The sequence below is a fragment of the Ambystoma mexicanum genome, chromosome 6q, assembly GCF_040938575.1.
Source record: "Ambystoma mexicanum isolate Mex_15411 chromosome 6q, UKY_AmexF1_1, whole genome shotgun sequence".
Classification (NCBI taxonomy): domain Eukaryota; kingdom Metazoa; phylum Chordata; class Amphibia; order Caudata; family Ambystomatidae; genus Ambystoma; species Ambystoma mexicanum.
Window position 1 is genome coordinate 600,479,941 of NC_090937.1, and position 15,842 is coordinate 600,495,782.

At 43.8% G+C, this 15,842-nt stretch overlaps 1 protein-coding gene across 7 annotated transcripts in view; it reads right to left on the reverse strand.

The window, feature by feature from the left end:
* Positions 1-15,842, reverse strand: part of UGT8 (UDP glycosyltransferase 8) — a 570,821-nt gene that overhangs the window by 398,693 nt on the left and 156,286 nt on the right. The window contains exon 1 of one of the 7 annotated variants that reach the window (XM_069631074.1): positions 495-671. The exons of 5 other annotated variants lie outside the window; for them this stretch is intronic. The gene's annotated coding sequence lies outside the window, so the exon portion shown is untranslated. Of the gene's footprint in view, positions 1-494; positions 672-15,842 lie in introns of those variants that run through there. One more of the 7 variants, XM_069631070.1, reaches the window with a different exon arrangement.

The window sequence follows — 15,842 nt, forward strand, 5'->3', positions numbered from 1 at the left end:
TCGACGTCATCAGGAACATGCAAAGATGTGCTGCACATACATGACTACTCAGTGGCGTAGCACAACATTAGGGGGCCCCCTGCGAGACCTGCTGAGCCACCGGGCCACACCACCAAGCTAAAAAGCCTAAACATGTATACCTACAAATACAGGTGCTAACATTGAAATGCCTTTACATTATTTTACATTATTGTCCGCAGCCCAGATACCGTTTATTGTCGGCGTCCTGCTGTGTCCCGCCACGGCTCTTTAGGTTTCACAGGCCAAGTAAGCATTGCTCAACATTTTAGAGAGGTGGGCTGAAGCCTGGCCTTCCCAATGCTTGCACATCCACAAAGACACGCAACATAGAATTCTTGCCACACACTGAAACATTCAAGGACGCACACACGATGGACATGCACGCCCAGAAATGACAAGTTCTACAACACACTGAAACACCTTCAAGCATACACCCAAGTACGCATATGCCAACACTTTGTGTTTTAATGTACCTCAGTTCCCTTCCAGCTGCTGATGGATAACCTCAGGGTCCGGGTGGGCAACTTGAGCTGCAGCTGACCATGCGCATTCCCTGAAGGCGTTTCCGAAGACTGCCTGGCACCAGGCTCTGCGCTCTATCGCGGGGAGCCGCCTATCATCCAGCATCGCGCGTTAGCCGGCTCCCCCCCGCGCGGCAGAGCGCAAGGGCAGGTGCCCAGCAGTGTCCGGAGCCACGCCCACAGGGCCGCGAGACACGCCCAGCCGCTCGCGGCTATGCGCGCGCGCGGGCGGGCGGGCGGCGCTCACAGGTGGATGCGTCTCGAGGACCGCCGACCACTAACTGCCCGCAAACTACCTGCCACGCGGGCGGCGGGTACCGGGCGACGCCGCGCGAGACGCGCATCTCCCCAGGGGGCGCGCGCGCCATCCACGAACCCGACCCAGCGAATTAAACAAGACGAGGCCGCCGAGGTTATAGTCCTCCCACACCCAGGGCGCGCACACTCACGTGTGGATGTATTTTCGGACGGGTGACATGCGGGCGCCTGAAAGAGAAATGCGTGCGTGTATTGGGGCGAAACACGGAGTGGAATTAAAGCCTTGCACGGCACCAGTAGTTGCATTCACCGGATTACCCAACCGAAGCCACTGCATTGGCGCCCGGGGTTCCTTTAAGCTGCTGAGGCGGCCGTGCCGGGTCGCGGGCACTCTGTACGAGGCTGGAGATGCTGGGGGCGGTGAGGAGCGTGGCTCCTAATGTCTGATTTTAACCTCGACAATGTATTCACTGTTTCCTCTTTTACTTTTTTCCGGTCGTTTGACAGCTACTCGCTTGTAGGGCATACGCACGTATGTTTCTTTCGATATTGCCTAATTGTATTCCTAAACATTGAAATTACACCTGACATATTACTCATGTGTTTTCCTTGATACTTTATCTCATTCCTAAGTTATTGCGTGACCCATCTGCGTGACAATGGGCGCAGATTATACACGACAATCAGTTAGTTCTATGGGTTGGTTCTCTGTTGGTTGGTTTACAATGTTGGCATCATTAGATGTGATTATTCATCAAACTATACACTTGGATATTTGAATAGTAGTACATATATTATTGTACTGCTCACAGAAAATGAATTATAATTATAATAAGTCATTTGTATAGCATCTTTCTCGAAAGCGCTTTACATCGAGAATACATACGCATTTTATTATTAGCCAATCGAAAGTAGTACTCACTTCATCGACTTCGGAATGATGAAAGGTTTAGTTGACCTTGCCAGGATTAAACCTGCGACCTACAGATCAAACAGAGATCACGGCAACAAGTGCCCAACCCACTGAGGTATCTTAACAAATAGTGGTCCATATTGTTATCAAATTCACTGTGCTGCCTCCCAGTGCTGGGTTTATGCTCAATAAGTACCCCAAAAAGATGTCATTCTGTTTCTTCTCAGCATGAAGGCTGAAATGTGTCCTTCATACTAGCAGGTATTCTTTATTTATTTGTATTATATTTTACATCGATTTTGCCTCCCGACGTGCAATGTTATTGTGTTGCTAGCGGAACCTCGGTGTTTCATTATTTCTATGTTGAACTGTATCACACGTCACTCCTTAGTATGTCTTTATTAGAGAAACATTGTGCAGTCCTTGTGCACTACCTCCGCTTTATTCCAGCCCTAAAGAAGGACGCTATTTGCGCAGCGTGCCGGCCAGTTGTTAGATATCTCAAATAAGTACTTGCGGATTTGGACGTTATTTGCGAAGCGTGCCGGCCAGCTGTTAGATATCTCAAATAAGTACTTGCGGATTTGGACGTTATTTGCGTCGCATCGCGTTCTTTCCAACATGAACCTACGCTTTATAAATGACTCATCTGCAGCAGTCACTAGCTGGCTCAAATGCTCTGTGCCCGTGCTCACGGGATCGTGTCTACTAATTAGTCACCCAGGTGCTAAAAGGTAATATACCAAATTTTGGCAGATACATTTCAACATACGATACAGCATCGGTTAATATTAATACCTGGTTTCATAGAGCAAGTAAATAATAGCTACGTTTATTACTCAAATGAATTGTATTTGACCTCAGTAAGATTAAGGGCTGGGACTGAGTCCCAATTGTGGAGAGAAAGTTTGTGCCAAGTCAGAGGTGAAAGCTTAACTCATGAGCTATCCATCCAAAAAAAACATAAACAAAATGTGGAATTACATTGTGGTGTGCGCTCGAAGATAATTTGTCATTCTCTGCACACTGACAATACCTAACAAAGGCAACGCATGTATTGTTGGGAGCATCGAAATAGTGTGTTCTAAAATTCTTTGTGTGTGCACACAAGGACTGCATTATCCAGGACGAGGGTCCTGTTTTAGGAGGGAGGAAAGATGCAATCATTGGAAGTGGATGCAATGCAAGATTCAAGTCCTAAGAAAAAGTGGGGTTCGGGGATGGGGCTAATGTTCACAATGGGAAGTGATATCACAGAAAGCGAACATACCCTAAAGTGAAATAAACACATTTAATTCAATTTGTTTTTCCCAACTAAAGAAAGTGCACAGGATAAATACACACTTGATAATAGAAGAGATGTTGCTCTTATATTGCTAGCTAAGTGTGAAGGATTGCCATCTGGCAAGTGTCTAGAAGCTCTGGCTTTCTTATATTTTTATTAAATTCTCTCTCAGAGAAGGCGGTCTGCAGACTAGACATCCCTCTCCTCAAACTCCATCAAAAGCATAGCGTACACCTGTGCCCTGCCTAATCAGTTGCCTGATCTGCAGCTCCTGCTCTCCCTTGGCACAGAGTAGGGTTAGTTCACATGTGCCCCCTTGACAGCTGCAGTGACAGCCAAGTTGCTACAGTATAGGGGCTGCATTTAAGATATGCACTTCTATTCCAAAACCCCATAAATAAAAGAGATGTTGTCCTGGTTGCAGGTTAAACTTTAAATATAAGCCATGCCTGAGTTAGGGTATCTTTCATAATTATCCAAGCCACCTCAATATGATATCACATATGTGTCCGCCTTTGAGCCCAGCTCAACTGTGCAAGGGTTATGGGTACTCTCAGCCATGATGTCTCACATGCTTCCAGCACAACTGTAGACTTAGGGGTTGCCTCTCTTTGACTCTGAGCAAAGGTAACACTCTCTCCAATGAGATAGACACTCCACAGGAAGCTGTCCTGGGAATAGGAATCAAAGGGCACCCCTCCCCAAAAGGACTAGTGTCACACAAGGGTACCGCATACCAAAAGGGTCCTTGATGCTATTGACAATGGGAGGGCATGGGGTTAGTGTAGACAGAGGGAGCTCAGGCAAGCTGGAGGGAGGTTCCACCATCTTGTTTTCTCTCTTTACCTCCCTTCCTGTCCCCTCCACTTCCTTTTATGCAAAGCACTTTGGGTGTGATGTCAGAAGGCAACACACTTGTTCAAAGAACAGGGATTGGACCCTGCTTTTACCCAATTACCTGGACCCTTTTGCCTTTAAAAGAAGGGATCTTACATTCCTTCTCAGATTCACTTTGGAACAAACAACTTAAGAAGAATTACCCGCACCTCTGTTGGAAGAGTTGACTTCCCAAAGCCCTCTGCCAGTGAGGTGAAGGCTGAGTTTCCCAGACACAGGCACGCTCTATTTCCTACCTATTTCCAGGGTGCATATGGGGGTGACCTATTGCTGAAAAAAGACTTGCGCCTCTGCCCATCACACTGCTGCCTAGGACCTCATCATGGAGAAGGACCTTGACAGTGTGCACTAGCCTCCCTTGCATTGGAAGTCCAAGTACTAAGATTACACTTGACCCTTGACCCTGAATCCCCTGGAAGGGACTCAAAGCACCTAAGAGGCAAGACAGTCATGATGAATGCATTTTTACACTGTCAAACTGCTGCGATCTGTGATTCCAGCCCATTTGATCGCATCAAGCCATCCGGTCCCCCATGAGCTGCCTTTGACACTCCCCCGATCTTCAAACTGCTGAACTGTATCTTTCAAACTGTTTGCAACCACACAATACTAGCTGAGGGTATCATTGCCTCAGCTCAAACTCAAAACTCCACATTGCATATCCTGCCTTCGAACCTCAATTCGACCTATGAGCATCTTTGCTGCTGATCTTCGTCGCCAGTTGAACTGACCCTGGGACCATCAAACCAGGACCATCGGGTGCCGCATTAAACTGCTCAACTTGAATTGCACATAATAATCATCAGTATGTCTGCCATCAAACTCACCGCCAAACAAACCCTGCTGGCCATCACAATCCACCCTTCTTCAAGCATTGCTTCAAAACTCAACAAGCGCCAGTTCAACCTCTGTTCGACACTGCTTCCGGTCTAGTACAAAGCGAGTCGCTTCAAACAGCAACTCAAAGGCTGGTTTGCCGTTGTTGACCCGCCAAGACGAGTAAAAGGCAGTGTTGACTGGTAACTGCCCCCTTAATCCATGCATGGACCCTAGAGACTGGCTATGTCACCGTTCACCCCTTTCCACTCCAGTACAAATCCCTTTTACAATCATGGTGGTTAATGATGACCTTCACCCCCCCCGCTTCATCACCTAGAGTGCTGCCTCTTCTATTCTTGCATATTGTATGTTCTTTCCACAGGGGTCGGGTTTGTACAGTGTTTTTCTATGTAGTTTTCTTGCATATGGTGTGTTTAGTTAAAGTATATACATCATAATAGAACCTTGATGAGACATTCCCTTTTATTTGGACTGTTATTCTTTGTAGTTTGGGTTGCTACAGAATCACTTTCCCACCCCTTTTGAGAGTGTAGCTTTCCCTTTTCCCATGTTACAGTGAGGTATAGCTCTTAACTGTGTCTGCTTTACCTTTATGATTGGGATCACGGTTGGTTTGTAACAGGGCTGAGTAGGTGGTTTAGTCACTACTCATTCATACATTTCTGCAGAGCAAAAGCCATTTTCATCATAATAAGTGTACAATAAGCACACCTTTTATGTCTAAGAATCAGTAACAGAACACGTCCTCTATTTTAGAATGTCACTATGAGACATTCTGCAGCTGCGCAATGGCAGATCCATGTGGTCTTGTGGCTGTGTGGCCACACAACTTCACGATGTGGGTTTGAATCCTGGCCGCTGCCCTTTTTACTTCAAGTAGAAGCATCAATAGTATTGTTAAAAAAAAGAATTCTTGAAAACACGCAGGGGGGGTAGGGGGGCGGTGTCCATCCTCTTAAGAAAATGGGCCAATGCCGGCCACCCGTGTGTTCCCTCGACTTGTGTCCGAGGATATGTGGACTATCGCAAGGATAGTTTGCCGTTGGATCATTGAGGGGACAACGTTATGTCACTGAAGAGGAGCACACGAGAAGAGACTTAATTCAATTTGGTGAGGAGCAGTGAGTTAAAGACTGACTTTCAAACAGCTGTGTGACATTCGCTGCGCTCGGTTCCATGTGATTTGATCGTAGAGATTTGGTCGACTGCAAAAACATCGACATTTGTTTTCTTTTGGTCGTCAACATAGGTGGGGAGAAAGCACCCCGTGCCCCCGTCCGCCCTCGACCTTAGTTATTACCCTTACCCACCCCCACACATATATTTTCGGCCGAATTCGGTAAAAAAATGTTTATGGTTTTGCATTCGACCAAATCTACTGCAATAGAATCTTCCTATCTGGCTGCACTCCAGCTCCTAATGGTCCATTTCAGGTTTCTGAAGATAACAAACATGAAATATTTTGCATGTGCTAAAGAGTCGGGCCAAAAAGGCCTGGGCCTTCCTGTTAGCTATTTCAGTGATTGGTACATGTGTGCTAGGTTATCCATTGGGCGAGTGGACTGCGAATGGCTCGGTCGGTAACTACAAAGAGAACCTCTCTCTTCTGCACCTTGTGAGCCCTGGATACATATTGATCTGAGCGGGCTGCGCTTGAGGTCCTTTTTATCAATCATTGACAAACATTGGTTTTCAGTTGTTTTGGATAATCGGATCTGCAGGAGCATGTTTTGTCCTTTTTAACCATGGCTTTTTATGGGCCGATCTCATTGTCCCTTAGTGGCATCTTAGAAAAGGGTGTTGTATTCGGCTGCTTGATCAGTTTTCGAATATATTTGGGATTGGGAGGGGGTAGGATAGTCCCGGAAGTGTTCATAGGCCACTAAAGCCTTATCAGGTGAGGTTTTGGTAAGAAAGAAGGCAACGTTCTCTAACTCCGAAATACCCACATCGCATCACCGGATTTCCCAAAGCAATGCTATTTACATCGGCTGGAAAGGGTGGAATTGTGAAGTTGCACTGCCAACAAACACCCTGCTTCACAGAGAGGCGTGAAGTGTATTTTTGCAGTGCAAAGCGTCTTTGTTCTCGTGCAAACTCAGTGCAGAGTCACTTTGCACTGAAAAAGTACACTTTGCGCCGCTCTCTGAATCAGGGTGTTTGTTGGCAGTGCCAAGTCACTTTGCATCGCGCTAAACATTCCGTGAGTCAGGCCCCAAATCTCCTTATCACGGCCAGTTCTAAGGTGCGGCAATACTTGGCAGACATCTTGTTGGGTGTCCTGACCCACGTTTGAGCTATCATGCTGCAACATTTGGTGCTGTGGGCTTAGAAAATCCAAGATGGCCAAAAAGCCCACAAGTGCGCCAGAATCCAGGAGAACCACGCAGTTTATGCGCACACCAAAATGGTTACCTCACTTGCCACCCACCAGTGTAAAGAAAAAATTTGTTAACAAAATCCACTGTTACTGATGTCAAAAAGTTGCTGAAATCGTGGCTCACCGGACCACTTTAAAGATTCAACCCTTTTGTGGGGTTCCACATAACCATTTTACTGTAAGGAGCCCCATCAAAACAATGTTAAGCAAGGATTATTTACTACCATGTAAGAACCATTCCTGTTTGGAATGCATTAATCCAAGAAAGATCCCAAAAATGGATGCAGTACCAAAAAAATCCTCAAGGCGGCGCTAGCGGTCTAAACTTTGACAGGAGAACTAAGTGCAGTTGCTGACAAAGGGATTTGACTCCGCTGACTTCAAAGGCTGCATTTTAATTAACAATTAGCCACCTGCTGTTCCCAGAGGCCAGAAGCCTGGGAAACCCTCTCACCTCAAGAGATTCACACCACAGCCCAGGATATCACATGGTCATAATAACCAAATGCAAAGTGACCCCCTGGTCTGCTGACCTCAACCTCCTGGAGACCACACAATAGGCTATTGCACTTGAATAAAATATGTTGATTTTGACTGTTTCCTGTCAACAAAGGCCTGCCTGCCAGAAGACACACGTGATCACTGACCCACCCAAGTCTTGGAGGCGGACTCCAACACTCTGAGAACTGAATTGAAAGCAAAATATATATTTTACAGAAACACTGATAACTCTTTGTAATCAAATGACAGGAATGTATAACTTTGAGAGCCTTCATTTAAAAAATGTACCTTTGATTCAAGCCCAAACTCCAATTTGTGTGATGGTCTGGGGCAAAACCCTGCTATTTATGTATACTACAGACTCTGTGTTTAAGCTACAGACATGGTAATTTACTGGAGTATGTATGGACAGGCCGTGTACATGTGTATAAATCTGGAGAAAAATCCGATGTTGCAAAACCCACTAAAAAGCACCAAAGGTTGCCATTTCTGAATGCAAGCCCTCAGGAAGAGCAGAATTGGAACAGGGGCTACCTCATGTGATATGTGATGGGTGCATGTAATTTCAAACCACTGTGTATCTATGAAATATGTCTTTAGGTCAAATATAGATTGTGTGTAAAGTTGACAGGGGTGGGTTCTCTGTATCATAAACAGACCTCATCATGATGACACTTCATTTCATTCCCCCAATCAAGGGGAAGAGGAGGAAGTGGCCAATGACAAGTGGAGAGGGGTAGGGCCTAGAAAGCTAGCCTCTCCACCCACTTTCAAAACACATAAAAGTAGACAGTCAGGACAGATAGGGACATTCTATTCCATCTGCTGCGGGACGCTCTGCCGGGAAAATCCATACTTTACCTCTATCAACCTCCAGAGAGCCAACACAGAGACTTCAATCTATCCACCTTCAGAGACCAAGACTTTACTTCAGAATTGGTAGCAGAGAGGTCAACTACAAGCTAAATCCCTCTTTTGCAGGCCTCAAATCATTGTAAACTATTCACAGCCAGGCGAGCTGTTTGAATTCTTTGCAATAACTCTTGCCATTTGCCAGAAAGCAGTGTTGTATCCAGAGAAAGGTGTGCAGAAAGATCCAGAAACAGTGCTGTACCCAGAGAAAGCAGAGCAATATCCAGAACCAGAGGCCAGAGATCCAGAGTGACCCAGACCGCTGTTAGAAGAACCAGAGAGCTGACTCAGATCACTGTGAAGTGCCGAGACCAGAACCGGAGTCCAGTTCGAAAACCTGACCAGATCCGTGGCGAGGCCTATTTCTAAATATATTGTGAGTACCTAGCAGAACTGTGCAGAACCAATCTCTTAGTTAAAATAATATAATTCAATCTATTTTAATCTAACCAGAACTGCCTCCTAACTGCCACCTGTCATTTGCAAAGCTGTCACTTGTCATTTTCTAGCTGCAAGGTGTAACCTGTCGCTTTGAACTTTTAAAATTTAAAATCCGAAAAACTACCTTTATTTAATCGTCCGTATCTCTGGAACCGTTTGGGCTAGGAACTTGGTTTAACTTTCCTCTGGAAGCTTCGAATCTCAGCTTTTTCAACAAGCCCGACTTCATACTCTTCATACTTTTGCCGTAATCACAATTCTCGCACTCGCGAATTTTACAGCGATTTGCAATTTGGTTAAAAATCCAGCCACGTGTGAAAACAGCAGCTTCATTGCTTTCCTTTGCCAAAAATTCGTTTAACCTGCTAGTTACTCCTAGATCCTTGCTAAAGTGAGCCTGAACTCATCCCAAGTATATTTCACTCACCCTGAACCTCCTAAAGGGAATTAAAACCATTTTCAGCATACTTCTCACTGCATTGTCACCATATTCAAAGCATTTTGCCTGTGTTTCAAAACTCCTATCTGTTGTTTAAGCTGCTGGGGGGAATTGAACTGAATTCTATTTGATTGCATTCCTAAGAACTGTGTCATCTTCATCTCCTTACAGTGCATAAAAGGGGGGGGGATGAATTGTCCAAGAAAGTGATTACATTGTCTTTTGCTGAAATCCTATCAAGTTATTTTCTGTACTGCATTTCATTCCTCATTGTATCCATTTGAAACCATAAAATTATTGTTGTTATCGTATCCATCCTATAACCACTCATCATTGATTATAAAGAAGTGTGCTAGTGCCGGACTATCCATTATTGATTACTGCTCAGATTAAGTGTGATATTCAATTATTAATTTATTATAAAGTGTGATATATATATATTGTTTAAATTATCAAATAAACTGTTTAAACTTGCAAAACAGAACTACTTCGTGGCTCAGTGGGGTCAGGGGGATTCCAAGAGAGGGGTGTTATATAGGGGTAGTCATCCAGAACGCATGAACTGGACGTAAAGATATATCAATAAGGGTTTCCATTCAGTATCCCAGACTAGGCATTGACTTAGCTGTAGTGTTGAATTGAATCCTCTTACAATCTACGGTGCCCTGAGCAGAGGGTGCCACATTGTTCATGCAAGCAGCAGATCTATAACTTTTGGTACTAGGAACATGTCCGTTTGTGAAATAAACACTTACTCTGCTCCTGCTTATGATAAAATGAAAAATAAACAAAGGAACGATATGTTCTGCTTCATTGCTCTAAAAGCTTGAATGAACTGCTTTCTTTCAAGCAGTGCAAACAAAATATGTGTTATGTGTCCCAGATGGTAGGCACCAAACCTAATCCTCCTGTGTGCAGTGATATTAGGAGGAGGGATGGGACCAACAGATCAGTGCTTTTATGAACAAGGAATGACCAAAGGATTTTTTTTCCTCTAAAAGGATGGAAGTTTCTCGAACAAAATGTAGAGGCGTCTACAGCTCTGCAGATAAGCGGCCTAACAGGCACTTTTCCTTTCTAAAAACAGGCACATGCTCCCAACATCTCGCAATAGGGAGTAAAAATAGCTTGAACAAAAATGAGAAAACAATGGGACAGAACGATACTTCCCCCTGCTTCCACGCAAGCAGCTTTGCAGATATGTTTGGGTCGGTGGCGCGGTGACGCAGTGGCGCAGTGGTGCGGTGGATCAGTGGCTAACCGAGCGGTGTCACAGGATGGAGAGCTGATATTATTGACGCAAACGCTTAGTTTGCATGTACTATTAGAAGCAAACAAGTATGGAATCCAAATAGATAATTATTTTATGGTTAAATGATAATTTAATTGCCTGATAAATCCCCCTTTTGGGAATGGGTATTCCATGTTTACTTCTTAAAAATGGATTTTCGTGCAACTTCCAAAAACTGGGAATGAAATACTCCGAATTCCGATTCTTACCAGAAGCCCTGGGCGTTTCGATGAAAATCGACACAGCATAGACGTTTTGGAAGCTAACAAAGCTTCACAGTGCATTCACCAGTGAGAGAGAATATTTGCCAGCATGTTACCGTTGCAATTGCTGCTGTATGCAGTTCTACAGGTCATCTGTCCCTCCCTCTCCTTATGTTGCTCAGATCATATGAACTGGCTTTCATTTTATAAAATCACAGGGGTAGCAAGCCTGGGTGGCAACTTTTCAATTTACCAGGGGAGGGCAGGGGGTAACTTATGGCGCAATCTTTGACCCAGGTGATGTCGCCGGAAATGACATCATGAGAAGTGACATCACAGGCATGTTCCCCTTTCTGACTTATTGGCTGGGCCTTGTTATTTTAATGACTGCCTGCTTTCCATTAAAACTAAAAGCTGATGGATAGAGATTTTTAATGAACCTCAACTCCGGGCATTGCTCTGGGCAACATTACATATCACCCATTAGTGGCAGAACACAGACTGGTTTGCAGCTGGCTGGACCCCTTCTGTGTAGAGCTGGTGAGATACAAATGATTGCACTGAAAGCTGTGCATAGTAATAGTAGCCTTCAGGATTAATTGAAATCTTGGCATCACTCACTTTTGTAGGGCAACAAAAAGACAACCAAATGGTAGCAGATGTGCTATAAAAAACACTTAATATTACATTACTTTTTTATTTTAACCAGATTTCCCCTCCTGAATTACAGGTGCCATACATATAAACCCTTATTTTTCACCTATCCTCAAAAAGGTAAAACCAACAGAATAGATACATTGGATGCAAAATGTAAGGTACCTCAGTCAGTTAACACACTTGCTGCAGCAATCTGTGTACGAGCTTTGGGTCAAACGTCTGTATCCTGGATGTGCCCACAAATCACTGAATCCTTCCAAGGCTCTTGTCTGGGAAGGGAGGGGCAAGCAGCAAATAGAGCAGCTAGTGCGACCAACGTCTAGGATAGTGTCCCCAACGCCCGGCAGGCACGGGTGAGAGCAGTAGGCGGCTCCCACGCATTCTGGATTGTATTTGTATTTCTATTTATTAGGTTTATATAGCGCCTTACGTCAAAGCGCTTTAAAATACAACAAGAATACATAGTAAACAAGAAGCATAAAGTTACGAAGAAACAAACCATCAAAAACAGTATGTAGATCAATTGACCAGTTCTAAAGGAGGAATGGATAAGAGGAAGAAAAAAGGGAAGTAGAAAGGGAGGTCAGAGCAGGGCAAGAATACAGAGATAACAGGAGGAGGGAAGGAGGTAGGAGAGAGAAAGGGAAGAAGAAGGGAAGTAGGAAGGAGGGTAGAGATAAAGGAGGGATACAATAGGAGAATGAGGGAAGTTAGGGCGGGGGGTGAAGAAAGAAAGATTGTGATATAGGAACAGGAGAAAAAGCAAAGCAATGTGTTAAAGGCAGCAAGTATTCGAAGTAGGCAAGCCGCCCCATACCTAAAATTACTTTCTTCTCTTGCACCGCTCCATGGGCATTGCCCTAGGTTAGTAGGGGGGTGCTATTATTTATTAAATCAGGCTGGCATTCTACATACACAGTCAAGGACCACGAAAGGCCCCCTCCCCAACCAAACACTGTAGTACTTATTTTTTCTTCCTTTTCTTTAAGGCGGGTTCCATAGCTTACAGGTGATTGTGTCGTGGGCAATGAACACGCTAAGGGGAAATTCAGCATGTGATGTGCATTATAGAAATGGCATATGGTGCTGATTGTCACAGTTTAAAAAAGCTAATAAATCTGCGCGTGTCTTCTCTCACCCCGTGGACTAGAGTAAGCAAATAAACAGTGAACTCAGAAGGTTTTCCTGGCTGGCGTTGCTAAGTTTTGTAGGATGTTGTCTTCTCGAGGCTCATCCTCTCCCTAGAATTTCCAGGTGGGGGCTGAGAACGTCCAGTCGCCAATTCAACACGCTGGCAGCAGGAGAAACACTACATGTATTTTGACTCTTTGTTGACCTTAGAGAAAGGGACATGAAATGACCTCTATCCCCAATGCCAATACAATGAACTACAGTATGCAACTGTTGCCCATAATTAAATCACTACCGTATGTGTAAATATTACAATTTCCTTCAGAATAACTAGGAAGCCCGGGAATGGTACTTTACTTTACTTTACTTTATTTATACCGCGCAGCCATGAACCCTTGGGCGTTAGGGTGCAGACATGACACAAACAACACCATAGAATAGAGAAAGAAGGACCCTAATTAAGAAGCAAAATAGATTATCAAATCAGCATGGGATCTATGAAAATAGCCAAGTCTTCAGTTTTTCTTAAAGCTAGTAAGCAAAACTTGATCCCGGAGTTCTGGGGGGAGGGCGTTCCAGGCCATAGGGGCTGCCATAGAAAAGGCTCCCTTTTCCATCTTCTTAGACTTGCTTTTAGGTATGGTGATTAAGTTCTGAAGGCTAGACCTAAGGGAACAGCTATTTGACTTGTTAGAAATCAGATGTTGTAAATACTTCAGCATTAAGCCTAGTAACCGCAAATGAATTCGAGAGGCTACAGGGAACCAGTGCAAAGACCACCTTGCTTGTGATATATGGTCACGGCAGGTTAATCTGATCACTATTCTTACTGCCCCATTTTGCACCACTTGGAGTCTGTTAATGGCATCTTTGCTGGTCCTGATAAGAAAGCTGCCACAATAGTCCAGTTTCGATCCCACAATGGCTCTAGCTAGGGTCTCTGCCTTTGCTTGAGAAATAAAGGGGCGCAGATGAGCAAGTAATTATATAAAGTAGATCACAGAGGAGACCAGACTTCTCACATGAGCTTTCCTATCTAATTGCTGATCCAACACCACAACTAAGGTCTTCACTTTCTTCTGTGGTTTGATGATCACATCGCCTAAGTGAAATTCCAAATAAAGTGATCCCAGCTTCTTGATCATTGATTGCGTGCCAACTATCATTAATTCAGTTTTTCCCGATTAAGGGCGAGGTTATTTTCAATCATCCATTTTTCTACTAAAGAGTAAACTCTATTAAGTCCCTGCTCGTCAAAAGAGTGGGAGCCTGCCAAAGGGACGACACACTGGGTGTCGTCGGCATAGTTGGTGAACAGAACCCCCTCTCATTCTAAGGTGTCAAAGAACGGGGTAATAAAGATGTTATAAATACAGGGGGAAAAGCAGGCCCCCTGAGGAACTCCAAAGGACACCAATACACGGTCAGCTGCTGCCTCCTCTATAAAGACACAGCTGACTCGATTATTTGGAAACATAATGGTCCATTGAACTGCCTCTGGTGAAAAATTAGCTACTTCCCCTAGCCTGTCAGCCAAGGTCGCACGATTTACCAGATATAATCTGGCTGACAGGTCCAGGAGCATAAGCATGGAAGCAGAACCCTTATCCATTTGTTCCAGAAGTCGTGATTTTAACTCCAATAGGGCGGTCTCTGTGCCAAATCCCTTTCAGAAGCCTGATTGGCGAGCATTAAGGATGGGATATAAATCAAGATGATGGGAGATTTGACTGTAGGCCACGCAATCTATCATTTTAAGTAAGAATGGTACATTTGTTATTGGCCTGTAATTCAAAGGGTCGTCAATTGCAAGGCCCGTTTCTTTCAAGATTGGCGAGACCCATGCTTGTTTGATGTTACATGGTACTTGGCCTTTAAGAAAAGATGCATTGACCAAATTGCAGATGGCATTCAGGACAGGAATCGGGCAAGTTTTAATAATTATAGCAGAGTATGGATCATCTCTGCAATATGTAGTTTTGAGTGGTTCTACAATTAGCGACAGATCCTGCACAGATATGCGGTTGAAGTGAAATTGGGGAATTGAAGGGCATTTTACGACTGAACCCTTCCCTATGTTGTTCTGACATATAGCCTTTTCTTGGGCTATGATGTCCCTAATGGCATAACGTTTGTTTGGCATTGAGTCCTGTATGTCTTGGCACCATTTTTATTGGGTGAACGCTAGGTTTTGTGACGGTTTCATTTTCTTTAAGAATTTTAAATAATTCTTTAACATTAGACTTAGCGTTTCTTATTCTTGTGTTGTGAAAAAAATGTTTTGCCAGCACAATCGGTGATTTATAGGCTTTTGCGGCTGTTTTATATGTGATCAGATGCTCAGGTAGAGGATTTTATTCCCAGGTGTAATAGGACTTTGTCATCAGAGATTTACTCTTTTGTAATTCTGGTAAGCATAGTATTTCAAAGAGGGAACACAGGGATAGTGGTTGAAAATCATGGTATCGCCCGACGGATGCTTGGCCCTCATTTACTGTGCCACAGAAAGCCTGGCCATCATCTTTTATTTAGAACAAAGAAGGAATCCAATGAGGATAGCTACGTCCCCTGCACACTTTCTAAATGGCAAATAATGGCCTAATGGAGATTAAGGGAACAATTTGGAAAAATTGATACAATCTCTTAACTTCTCATATGAGGAAATTTATAAAAATGAATTCAATCAAATGTTTGAGTTTATACAAAATAGTTTTTGCTTTTTATTAATATCTTGATAGGCCCAACGCGTTTCGAGTTGTGAACACTCTTCATCAGGGGCAGCATATTCAATAATTATAGTCTACAAAAAGAGAAATTACATACAATATTGTATTAGTGTTTTGTATAAAGCAATTCTGGTGATTCAATCAAGCAACAATAGTTAATCTTTGTACATCAATCTAAATTCAATATGGCTACAATTTTGTGAAATCAAAAAATCATCATTAGTAAGGCACTCCCGCCTTTTAGACAATCAGATCCTGTCTTCAATCTTCATTAGTAGCCCATTGTTAACTCATCATTAGAAGAGCAGATGTAAATGTTGAATGGTATTTATATGAGCATTCCGATAGTGTAGTATAACATTTCTACACCTATTTATTGATAGCATAGTGTTACAAACCTAACTACTCCATATGTGGTCAAGAGAA